Source organism: Myotis brandtii, unplaced genomic scaffold (assembly GCF_000412655.1).
Source record: "Myotis brandtii unplaced genomic scaffold, ASM41265v1 scaffold1667, whole genome shotgun sequence".
NCBI classification, from domain to species: Eukaryota; Metazoa; Chordata; class Mammalia; order Chiroptera; family Vespertilionidae; genus Myotis; species Myotis brandtii.
The window spans coordinates 148,713-159,506 of record NW_005356121.1 but is presented as its reverse complement, the minus strand read 5'-3'; positions in this window follow the sequence as shown (position 1 = coordinate 159,506).

Genomic DNA, 10,794 nt, shown 5'->3' with positions numbered 1-10,794 from the left:
CCAGGCATGTGCCCTTGACCAGAATTGAACCCGGGACCCTTCAGTCCACAGGCCGATGCTCTATCCACTGAGCAAAATCAGCTAGGGCAGTTCTATGCAATTTTATCACATGTGTACATTCATTCATATCATGGTCAAGATACGAAACAGTTCTATCAGAAGGATACTTCAAAAAAACAAAACAAAACGAAGATCTTTTGCATTTCCCTTTTATAGCCAGTCATCTCTCCCCCATCCCAACTAGTGGCAATCATTAATCCTTTCTCCATCTCTGTGATTTTGTCATAAAAAAATGTTATATAGCCCTGGCCAGTGTGGCTCAGTTGGATAAGCGTAGTCCCATGCACCAAAAGGTTGCCGGTTTGATTCCTGGTTGGGGCACATGCCTGGATTGTGGACTTGATCCCCAATGGGGGTTGTGAAGGAGGCAACCGATCGATGTTTCTCTCACACATCAATGTTTCTCTCTCTCCCTCTATCTTCCCCCCTCTCTAAAATCAATTAAAATATTATAAAAATATTATATAAGTAGGATCTCTCTCAGTTTGGGCTGCTATAACACAATACCACAGACCGGTGATTTAACAACAGTTAATTCGCACAGTTCTGAAGGTTGGAAGTCCAAGATCAGGGTGCCAGCATGGTTGGGCTTGGTGAAGGTCCTCTTCCTGGTTTACAGACAGCCATTTTATCATTGTATCTTCACAAGGTGAGAGAAAGCAAACTAGCTCTCTGGCTTCTTCGTACAAAGGCACTAATCTTACTCAAAAGGGCTCCACACTCATGACCTAATTACTTCCCAAAGGCCCCACCTCCAAATGCTATCACATTGGGGATTACATTTAAATATATGAATTTGGGGGGGGGGGACACAAACATTCAGTCCATAACAAAAGCATATAATATATAAGCTTTTGAGATTACCTTTTTCTACTCAGCTTAATTCCCTTGAGATCCATCCAAGTTGTTGTATGTATCAATAAGTTGTTCTTTTTTAATGCTGAGTAATACTCTATGGTATAAATGTACTATAGTTTGTTTTATCATTCATCTGTTAAAGGACAACAGTTAGTTCTTTGCTATAACAAATAAAGCTATTGTGGCCCTGGCCAGGTAGTTCAGCTGGTTAGAGCATCATCCTGATATGCTAAGGTTGCAGGTTCAATCCCTGGTCCCAGCACATACAAGAATCAACCAATGAATTAATCAATAAGTGGAACAAGAAATTGATGTTTTGTTCTCTCCCCAAGATCAGTAATTTAAAAAAAAAAAAGCTGCTATGAAGTCTCAATTACAAGTTTTTGTATGATTATGATTTTATTTTTCTGGGGATGATATGAAAAGTGCATGATTTTTAAGAAATTGTTATATTCTTTACTAGAGTGACCATACCATTATACATTTCACCATTAATGTATGAAGTAGCTAGTGTATCTGCATCTTTGCCAGCAAATGGGGTTATCATTTTTCATTTTAGGAATTCTGATAGGTATGTAGTTATGCTTATTGCGGTTTGATTTTGCATTTCCCTAGTAGCTAATATTGAACATCTTTTCATGTGCTTATTTGTCATCTGTGTATCTTCTTCAGTGAAATTTCTGTTCATGTCTTTTGCCCATTTTTTTTAACTACTGAGATTTTTAAAAAATATATATTTTATTGATTTTTTTATAGCCAGTTGGATCGATGTTTCTCTCACACATCGATGTTTCTCTCTCTCCCTCTATCTTCCCCCCTCTCTAAAATCAATTAAAATATTATAAAAATATTATATAAGTAGGATCTCTCTCAGTTTGGGCTGCTATAACACAATACCACAGACCGGTGATTTAACAACAGTTAATTCGCACAGTTCTGAAGGTTGGAAGTCCAAGATCAGGGTGCCAGCATGGTTGGGCTTGGTGAAGGTCCTCTTCCTGGTTTACAGACAGCCATTTTATCATTGTATCTTCACAAGGTGAGAGAAAGCAAACTAGCTCTCTGGCTTCTTCGTACAAAGGCACTAATCTTACTCAAAAGGGCTCCACACTCATGACCTAATTACTTCCCAAAGGCCCCACCTCCAAATGCTATCACATTGGGGATTACATTTAAATATATGAATTTGGGGGGGGGGGGGGACACACAAACATTCAGTCCATAACAAAAGCATATAATATATAAGCTTTTGAGATTACCTTTTTCTACTCAGCTTAATTCCCTTGAGATCCATCCAAGTTGTTGTATGTATCAATAAGTTGTTCTTTTTTAATGCTGAGTAATACTCTATGGTATAAATGTACTATAGTTTGTTTTATCATTCATCTGTTAAAGGACAACAGTTAGTTCTTTGCTATAACAAATAAAGCTATTGTGGCCCTGGCCAGGTAGTTCAGCTGGTTAGAGCATCATCCTGATATGCTAAGGTTGCAGGTTCAATCCCTGGTCCCAGCACATACAAGAATCAACCAATGAATTAATCAATAAGTGGAACAAGAAATTGATGTTTTGTTCTCTCCCCAAGATCAGTAATTTTTTTTTTAAAAAAAGCTGCTATGAAGTCTCAATTACAAGTTTTTGTATGATTATGATTTTATTTTTCTGGGGATGATATGAAAAGTGCATGATTTTTAAGAAATTGTTATATTCTTTACTAGAGTGACCATACCATTATACATTTCACCATTAATGTATGAAGTAGCTAGTGTATCTGCATCTTTGCCAGCAAATGGGGTTATCATTTTTCATTTTAGGAATTCTGATAGGTATGTAGTTATGCTTATTGCGGTTTGATTTTGCATTTCCCTAGTAGCTAATATTGAACATCTTTTCATGTGCTTATTTGTCATCTGTGTATCTTCTTCAGTGAAATTTCTGTTCATGTCTTTTGCCCATTTTTTTTAACTACTGAGATTTTTTAATAACAGTTTTATTAAGACATACCTCACATACTATACAATTCACCATTTAAAGTGTACAATTCAGTGGTTTTTCTTTTAGTATATTTACAGAGTTGTGTAACCACCACCACAATCAATTCTGGAACAATTTTGTACCATACCCATTAGCAGGCACTCTCCAATTCCCCCAAATTCCCAGACCTAGGCAACCACTAATTTACTTTAAAAACAACAACAAAACTTCATCTGAGCATATGTTTTTATTGGTTTCAGAGAAAGGAAGGGAAAAAGGGAGGGAGGGAGGAGGGAAAGAGGAAGAGGGAGAGGGAGGGACAGAGAGAGAGAGAGAGAGACCATATGGCCCACAAAGCCTAAAATATATACTATCTGGATCTTGACAGAAGAGTTTGTGGACCACTTCCTCTAATCTGATAAGCCTTGAGGCCTTTACATGTGTTGTCCCCTCTGTCTGAAATACTTTCCTTAGATCTTCTCATGGCTGGGTTATTATTTTTATTCTGGTTTCTGCTCACACTCACCTTAGAGAGGCCTTCCCTGACCACATAATTTAGAATATTCAACCCTCCCCCAAATCCTACCATTTGTGTGCTTACCTTGCTTTAATTTTCTTCATAGAATTTATCACTTCTTTCACTAGACTATAAGATCCATGAAGGTATTCCCTGGTACAAATAGAGAGTGAGACACGTGATGCTGGGCTGATGTTGTGGCATTCACTGTGACGTTCGCTGCGCCAACTAGCGGTGGGGTATCTGAAGCTGGCTCGTAACCCGAATTTTAGCTCGCAACTCAAAGCAAAAAATCAGCAGAGACGGCTCGTATCTCAAAAAACTCGTTAGTCGCGACACTCGTAAGTCAAGGCCCCACTGTATCTGGATCTTGACAGAAGAGTTTGTGGACCACTTCCTCTAATCTGATAAGCCTTGAGGCCTTTACATCCTTAGATCTTCTCATGGCTGGGTTATTATTATCATTCTGGTTTCTGCTCACACTCACCTTAGAGAGGCCTTCCCTGACCACATAATTTAGAATATTCAACCCTCCCCCAAATCCTACCATTTGTGTGCTTACCTTGCTTTAATTTTCTTCATAGAATTTATCACTTCTTTCACTAGACTATAAGATCCATGAAGGTATTCCCTGGTACAAATAGAGCCTGTCTTATAATAGCACTCAAGAAATATTTGAATGAATGAATGTGTCATAGAGAACTATCACACCTTTCCAGATAAAATAATCCTATTTATTTCCCCATGCTATTTTTATTAGAGGAACAGTACTTGAATAAAAAAAATGTCTGATTCCCATCATGATTTGTAGAAGTGATATTTGTCATTTATCTCCATATTCCCTAATAACATATCAAAATGAGAAATTACACAGGGCTAGAGAGCAAGAATGATTGAAAGCATTTAGATTTGGCCTGGCTGGCATGGCTCAGTGGTTGAATGTTGACCTATGAACCAGGAGGTCATGGTTAGATTCCCGGTCAGGGCACATGCCTAGGTTGCAGGTTCAATCCCCAGTGTGGGGTGTGCAGGAGGCAGCTGATAGATGATTCCGTGACGGAGCTCGTAACTCAAATTACTCGTATGTCAAATCAAAAAGTGAACGAGTGAGACACGTGATGCTGGGCTGATGTTGTGGCATTCACTGTGACGTTCGCTGCGCCAACTAGCGGTGGGGTATCTGAAGCTGGCTCGTAACCCGAATTTTAGCTCGCAACTCAAAGCAAAAAATCAGCAGAGACGGCTCGTATCTCAAAAAACTCGTTAGTCGCGACACTCGTAAGTCAAGGCCCCACTGTATCTGGATCTTGACAGAAGAGTTTGTGGACCACTTCCTCTAATCTGATAAGCCTTGAGGCCTTTACATGTGTTGTCCCCTCTGTCTGAAATACTTTCCTTAGATCTTCTCATGGCTGGGTTATTATTTTTATTCTGGTTTCTGCTCACACTCACCTTAGAGAGGCCTTCCCTGACCACATCATTTAGAATATTCAACCCTCCCCCAAATCCTACCATTTGTGTGCTTACCTTGCTTTAATTTTCTTCATAGAATTTATCACTTCTTTCACTAGACTATAAGATCCATGAAGGTATTCCCTGGTACAAATAGAGCCTGTCTTATAATAGCACTCAAGAAATATTTGAATGAATGAATGTGTCATAGAGAACTATCACACCTTTCCAGATAAAATAATCCTATTTATTTCCCCATGTTATTTTTATTAGAGGAACAGTACTTGAATAAAAAAAAAAATGTCTGATTCCCATCATGATTTGTAGAAGTGATAGTTGTCATTTACCTCCATGATATTCCCTAACATATCAAAATGAGAAATTACACAGGGCTAGAGAGCAAGAATGATTGAAAGCATTTAGATTTGGCCTGGCTGGCATGGCTCAGTGGTTGAGTGTTGACCTATGAACCAGGAGGTCATGGTTAGATTCCCGGTCAGGGCACATGCCTAGGTTGCAGGTTCAATCCCCAGTGTGGGGTGTGCAGGAGGCAGCTGATAGATGATTCTCTCTCATCCTTGATCTTTCATCTATCTCTCCTCTTCCTTCCTCTCTGAAATCAATAAAAATACATTAAAAAAAGAAAAAATATTTAGATTTGTTTTCTAACTCTGTATTCCTTTCTGATCTCCTCTTGAACTTGAACTGAAACAATGAGTGAATGATAATGTGGGTTATCTTTTTCACATTATAATTGACTGCTCCTGATTCTTTGAGTTCTGAACCTCTTGATCTGTCTACTAGGGAAACAAGGTAGAACAGAGGAAAGGAAAGAGAACTTTGATATAAAAAAATTGTCATAGGTCAGCTCTAGCACTCACTAGTTATGTGACCTTAATAACTTATGTCAAGATCTTAAACCTTGATTTCAAATATCTGCCTCACAAACCAATGTATGTAAATAATAATAAATTCCAAATTGTTAAACATCTTTTATGTGTAAATATGAGATAATAGATAATAGATATATTGGTCTCTGCATCACCGGGCTCAAGCTCCTAAAATCCTTGTAATTTCCTGAGTAATCAGAACACTAGGAGCATCTATTATTTTCATATTTGTCTTTAATACAGGGCCCCTAAAATCCTTATAAATGTCCAAGTGAGGAGAGCATGAGGACCATCTTTTGTTGTAAGGAGGTGACTCTGGGTGGGCTCCTGGATGGCTCCTAGATGGGGGCTGATCACCAGAAAAACCAAGCTATGATTATTAGAAGCTTGGAATTTTTAGCCCTGCTGCCTATCCTCCAGAGAAGAGGGGTTGGACAGGCAGTAAACAACCGATCATGCCTACATGAGGAAGCAGCCATTAAATCCCAATAGTAGGGGTTCAGGGAGCTTCCAGTGAACATATCCACACCAGGAGTGTTGACACATCTCAGCTCCAAGGGGACAGCAGCTCCTTCCAGACCTCGCCCTGGGTATCTCTTCAACTGGCTGTTCATCTGTATCCTTTATCATATCCCTCAATAAACTGGAAAATATAAGTGTTCCCCTGAGTTCTGTGAGCCTCTCTAGCAAATTAAGAAAACCCAAGGAGGGGTCCGTTGAAACCTCCAATCTTTAGCTGGTTGATCAAAAAGAAGCATACGTGATAACATGAACTTGTGACTGGCATCTGCAGCATGCACATGGGGCAGGGGCGGGGATTGGAGGGTGGAGGGGAAGAAGTTCTGTGGGACTGAGCCCTTGACCAACGGGATCTGACACTATCTCTGAGTGAATAGTGTCAGAATTGAATTACATTGCAAGACACCCAGCTGGTGTCACAGAGAATTGCTTGGTGTGGGGAAAGACCTCCACACATTGGGTAAGAAGTAAAGTATTTTGTGTTAGTAAAGGAGACTCACAGGAGAGAAACACAATAGGGAGCACTTGGTTTTTCCCTTCATAAGGAAAAAATTTTGAGTTTCTTCCTTTACGCCAAATATTTTGCTAAGTGCTTAGAATACAGAGGTGGACAAAAGTAAGTTGATAGTTGTTTGTATGGAAAATAATACAATAATTAATACAAAATAATCTATTTTGCATACTCACAACTGTAAATCTACTTTTGCCCACCCCCGTATATTATCACTAATAAAAAAAGAGAAACATGCAAATTGGTGTCACTCTGCTATGCCCACCAGCCAATCAGAGCGACCATGCAAATGAACCCAACAAAGATGGTGGTTAATTTGCATATGCAGGCGCAAAGCAAAGACTGAAGTTGAAGTGAGGACTGAAGACTGAAGCCAAGCCTCGCTGCGGCCGCAGCAGAGAAGCCTGGCCTCGAGGCTTGGCTTCTCCGCTGTGGTTGGACCAAAGGCCTGGGTCCCGGGTGCCGGAGGAAAACTGGTGCCAGCAGCCAGAGGAAGGAAGGCCTATTGCGTGAATCTTCGTGCAATGGGCTTCTAGTCTAATTTAATTGTTACAATTGTTACAAAGATAAATGTCACCCAAAAAGCTAATTACAGTGTCTGATTAATAGGTATGAAATAGGACAAATTTTCACAGCCATGTGTATCTGGGTTTGTCAAAATAGCCTCATCAAAAAGTAAATTCACTGTTTTTATTTATTTTTATTTTATTTTTTTAAAATACATTTTATTGATTTTTTACAGAGAGGAAGGGAGAGAGACAGAGAGAGTCAGAAACATCGATGAGAGAGAAACATTGATCAGCCGCCTCCTGCACATCTCCCACTGGGGATGTGCCCACAACCCAGGCACATGCCCCCGACCGGAATCAAACCCGAGACCCCCCAGTCCACAGGCCGACGCTCTATCCACTGAGCCAAACCGGCTTCGGCGATTTTATTGGTTTTTTACAGAGAAGAAGGGAGAGGGAGAAGGATAGAGAGTTAGAAACATCGATGAGAGAGAAACATCAATCAGCTGTCTCCTGCACCACTCCCTACTGGGGATGTGCCCGCAACCAAGGTACATGCCCTTGACTAGAATCAAACCCGGGACCCTTCAGTCCGTAGGCTTATGCTCTATCTACTGAGCCAAACCGGTTAGGGCAAATTCACTATTTTTAATGCCAGTAACAACAGCAACAACCATCTTAACTTTTACTTATCCTTAATTCCCACCAAAAGTCAGAGCACTCTGTCCTTTAATTTCTGTATTATTGGGATGTTTCACAGGCTTTTAAAATAAAACAATGATATATTTTAATAATGATAAGGTTGGCATAATTAGGAAGCTCACAAATAACAGAGATATATGATTTTTGAAATGAAAAACAAAATAATTCCTATTATTAAGTAGTTACATCTAATTAGTAAATAAAAATGCAGCAGGGGGAGCTCGGAGTAGCTAGGGAGCACGGTGGCTTTGCTCTTGATTGGTAGAGGAGAGAACACATTTTAAAAGGGACCACTGACTAATTTCTGTTTCCTATCTCGCTCTTCCCGTGCTTCCCCTAAATGTCTTTCTAAAACAGTCTTAATAACTGTCACTCAAAAGTATCACCTTTAAAAGTGTGTTGACTCTTTAGATTTTTAAAAAGATGCATCTTTTGCATTTTGGAAAATGTGTTAAGGAAGAGCCATTATACCCCCTGCTTTTCCCCCTTGCTCTTTCTCTAGTATGGACCGTTAAAAAGTTCAGGAAAAAGACTGGCAGTCTGAAATGACAGTCATTCGAGATAACAGTGAATTCTCAAAAAAAAGTTCATTTAAAGTCTTTCTCGATATGATCATATCATGTTGGTAAACCTTTCATTTCAGGCAATACATGATTTAGCTACCAGATGATGCCTACCCTGCCCCTCTATCATTCCAAAAGCTCATATATTTCTTAAAAATACCTTTCTGTGGCTCTTCATCACAATGTTGTGCAAGCTACATGACTCACACTCTAGACCAGGGGTCCTCAAACTTTTTTTTAAATATATTTTATTGATTTTTTTTTTACAGAGAGGAAGGGAGAGAGATAGAGAGCCAGAAACATCAATGAGAGAGAAACATCGATCAGCTGCCTCCTGCACATCTCCTACTGGGGATGTGCCCGCAACCCAGGTACATGCCCTTGACCGGAATCGAACCTGGGACCCTTCAGTCCGCAGGCCGACGCTCTATCCACTGAGCCAAACCGGTTCCGGCCCTCAAACTTTTTAAACAGGGGGCCAGTTCACTGTCCCTCAGACCGTTGGAGGGCCGGACTATAGCTTAAAAAAAAAAACTATGAACAAATTCCTATGCACACTGCACATATCTTATTTTGAAGTAAAAAAACAAAACGGGAACAAATACAATATTTGTATTTGCATGTGGCCCGCGGGCCATAGTTTGAGGACCCCTGCTCTGGACTCTGCTCTATAGAAATCGTTATTATTGCGCACATTCATATATCACTCATATGCTATGGCTCTTTTCAGGAAGATTGCCTCAAGACCACTTGTGCATAATTTAACTGAGGCCAGTCTGCAGTTCACAGTGCTGAACATGGTTAGTCATTCTTATCATGCTTGATAACATTACAGCACAAAATGCCACAAATGGCTAGTACTAACTAATTAAATGTGAATAGCAGTGTGGGAAGATACATAGTCTCTTGGCTGCAATAGTCTCCCCACCACTTATGTGTATGTCATACATTGTTCAAGACAACAAACGTTTAGGGAGAGGATCGATATTGTGATTATTAACATAACCATGTCAAAACAATTTGATTCCAATCTGACATACGTTCTTAATACTCACATCCTGTTTGGACCTCTCCATTTCTCTGCTATACTAAGAATGGACTCTCCCTCCAATTCCTCTTCCAGGTACTGCTGCCTGTAAATTGCAATTAGCCAGTTACTTATTTGCTCTACTTACTCCCCTTAAGAGGCTGTGACTTAGCCCCCTAACCAATGGGCACACCAATAAATACTTGTGGAAGAAGGTAAAACCTCATACAACTAACTCTAATGTTGTCTGAGACGAACTCAATTCTGGGGTCCTCAACAAAGCTCTTTCCACTTGTTCAGTAGCCAGTGCAAACAATGTTATCAAGTTAAGGGTGCTGGGGAAACAAAAGAGAAAGAGCTGAATATGTTGAAAACAGAACCTCTACGTTGAGTCATTGCTCTGTCATCAACTAGCCCAGTCTCCCCATTAGCAAAATGAACAGGGATCGAATTACGTGATCCTGCTGATATAAAATTCTGCAATTTAATGTGGCTTATTTTGCCATATAAAATTTAAAACATTTTATATAAGCCATCTCCTCATTGCTTCACCTTAGCCTCTACCACCTCAGTGAGCGGCAGGGTGTGGGAAATGGTGATTCTGCTTAACTAGGTATCAAGTCTGAGTGTGTTTCCTTCCTCTGTCAGCTCCCCTGGCTTGGGTGGGGAGCTCTGAGGATCTGCTGAGATGCTGTATGTTGAAGCACTGGTATTACTTCCTGAGTTTATTTGGAGGAGGAGAATCAGGACAGACTATTCCTTAGCCTCCCTATTACCATTTCCTTTTCCTCATTTGGGAAAAACAAACAAACGCCCCAAGTTCCCACAACTCTTTTAACTCAAATACACTTTTTTTTTTAAAGGGAGAGGTTACTTAGTGATTTGTAACATGAACTCAGATGAAGTCTTCATGAAAACCAATGGACATGACAAATGTAGTCAACATATTTAAACGGGGACAACATGAATAACAATATTATGCCAGAAGCACTGGGGCTTACCCCCCTTCTCTCACACTTCAGGACTGAATGAAGGGATGATTTCCATCTGGCAAAAGCCTACAAAGCTGACCTCACTGCATCGCACTTACACTCCCGGTGGACCGACACCTCTGAAGGCCACCGCAGTGCTCTCTCCCCTGGTCCGGTTCCCTCCTACGGCTGCCTCACCCCCTCGGGTCTCCGGTCGAGAGGACTTCTCAGACCCTCCTCC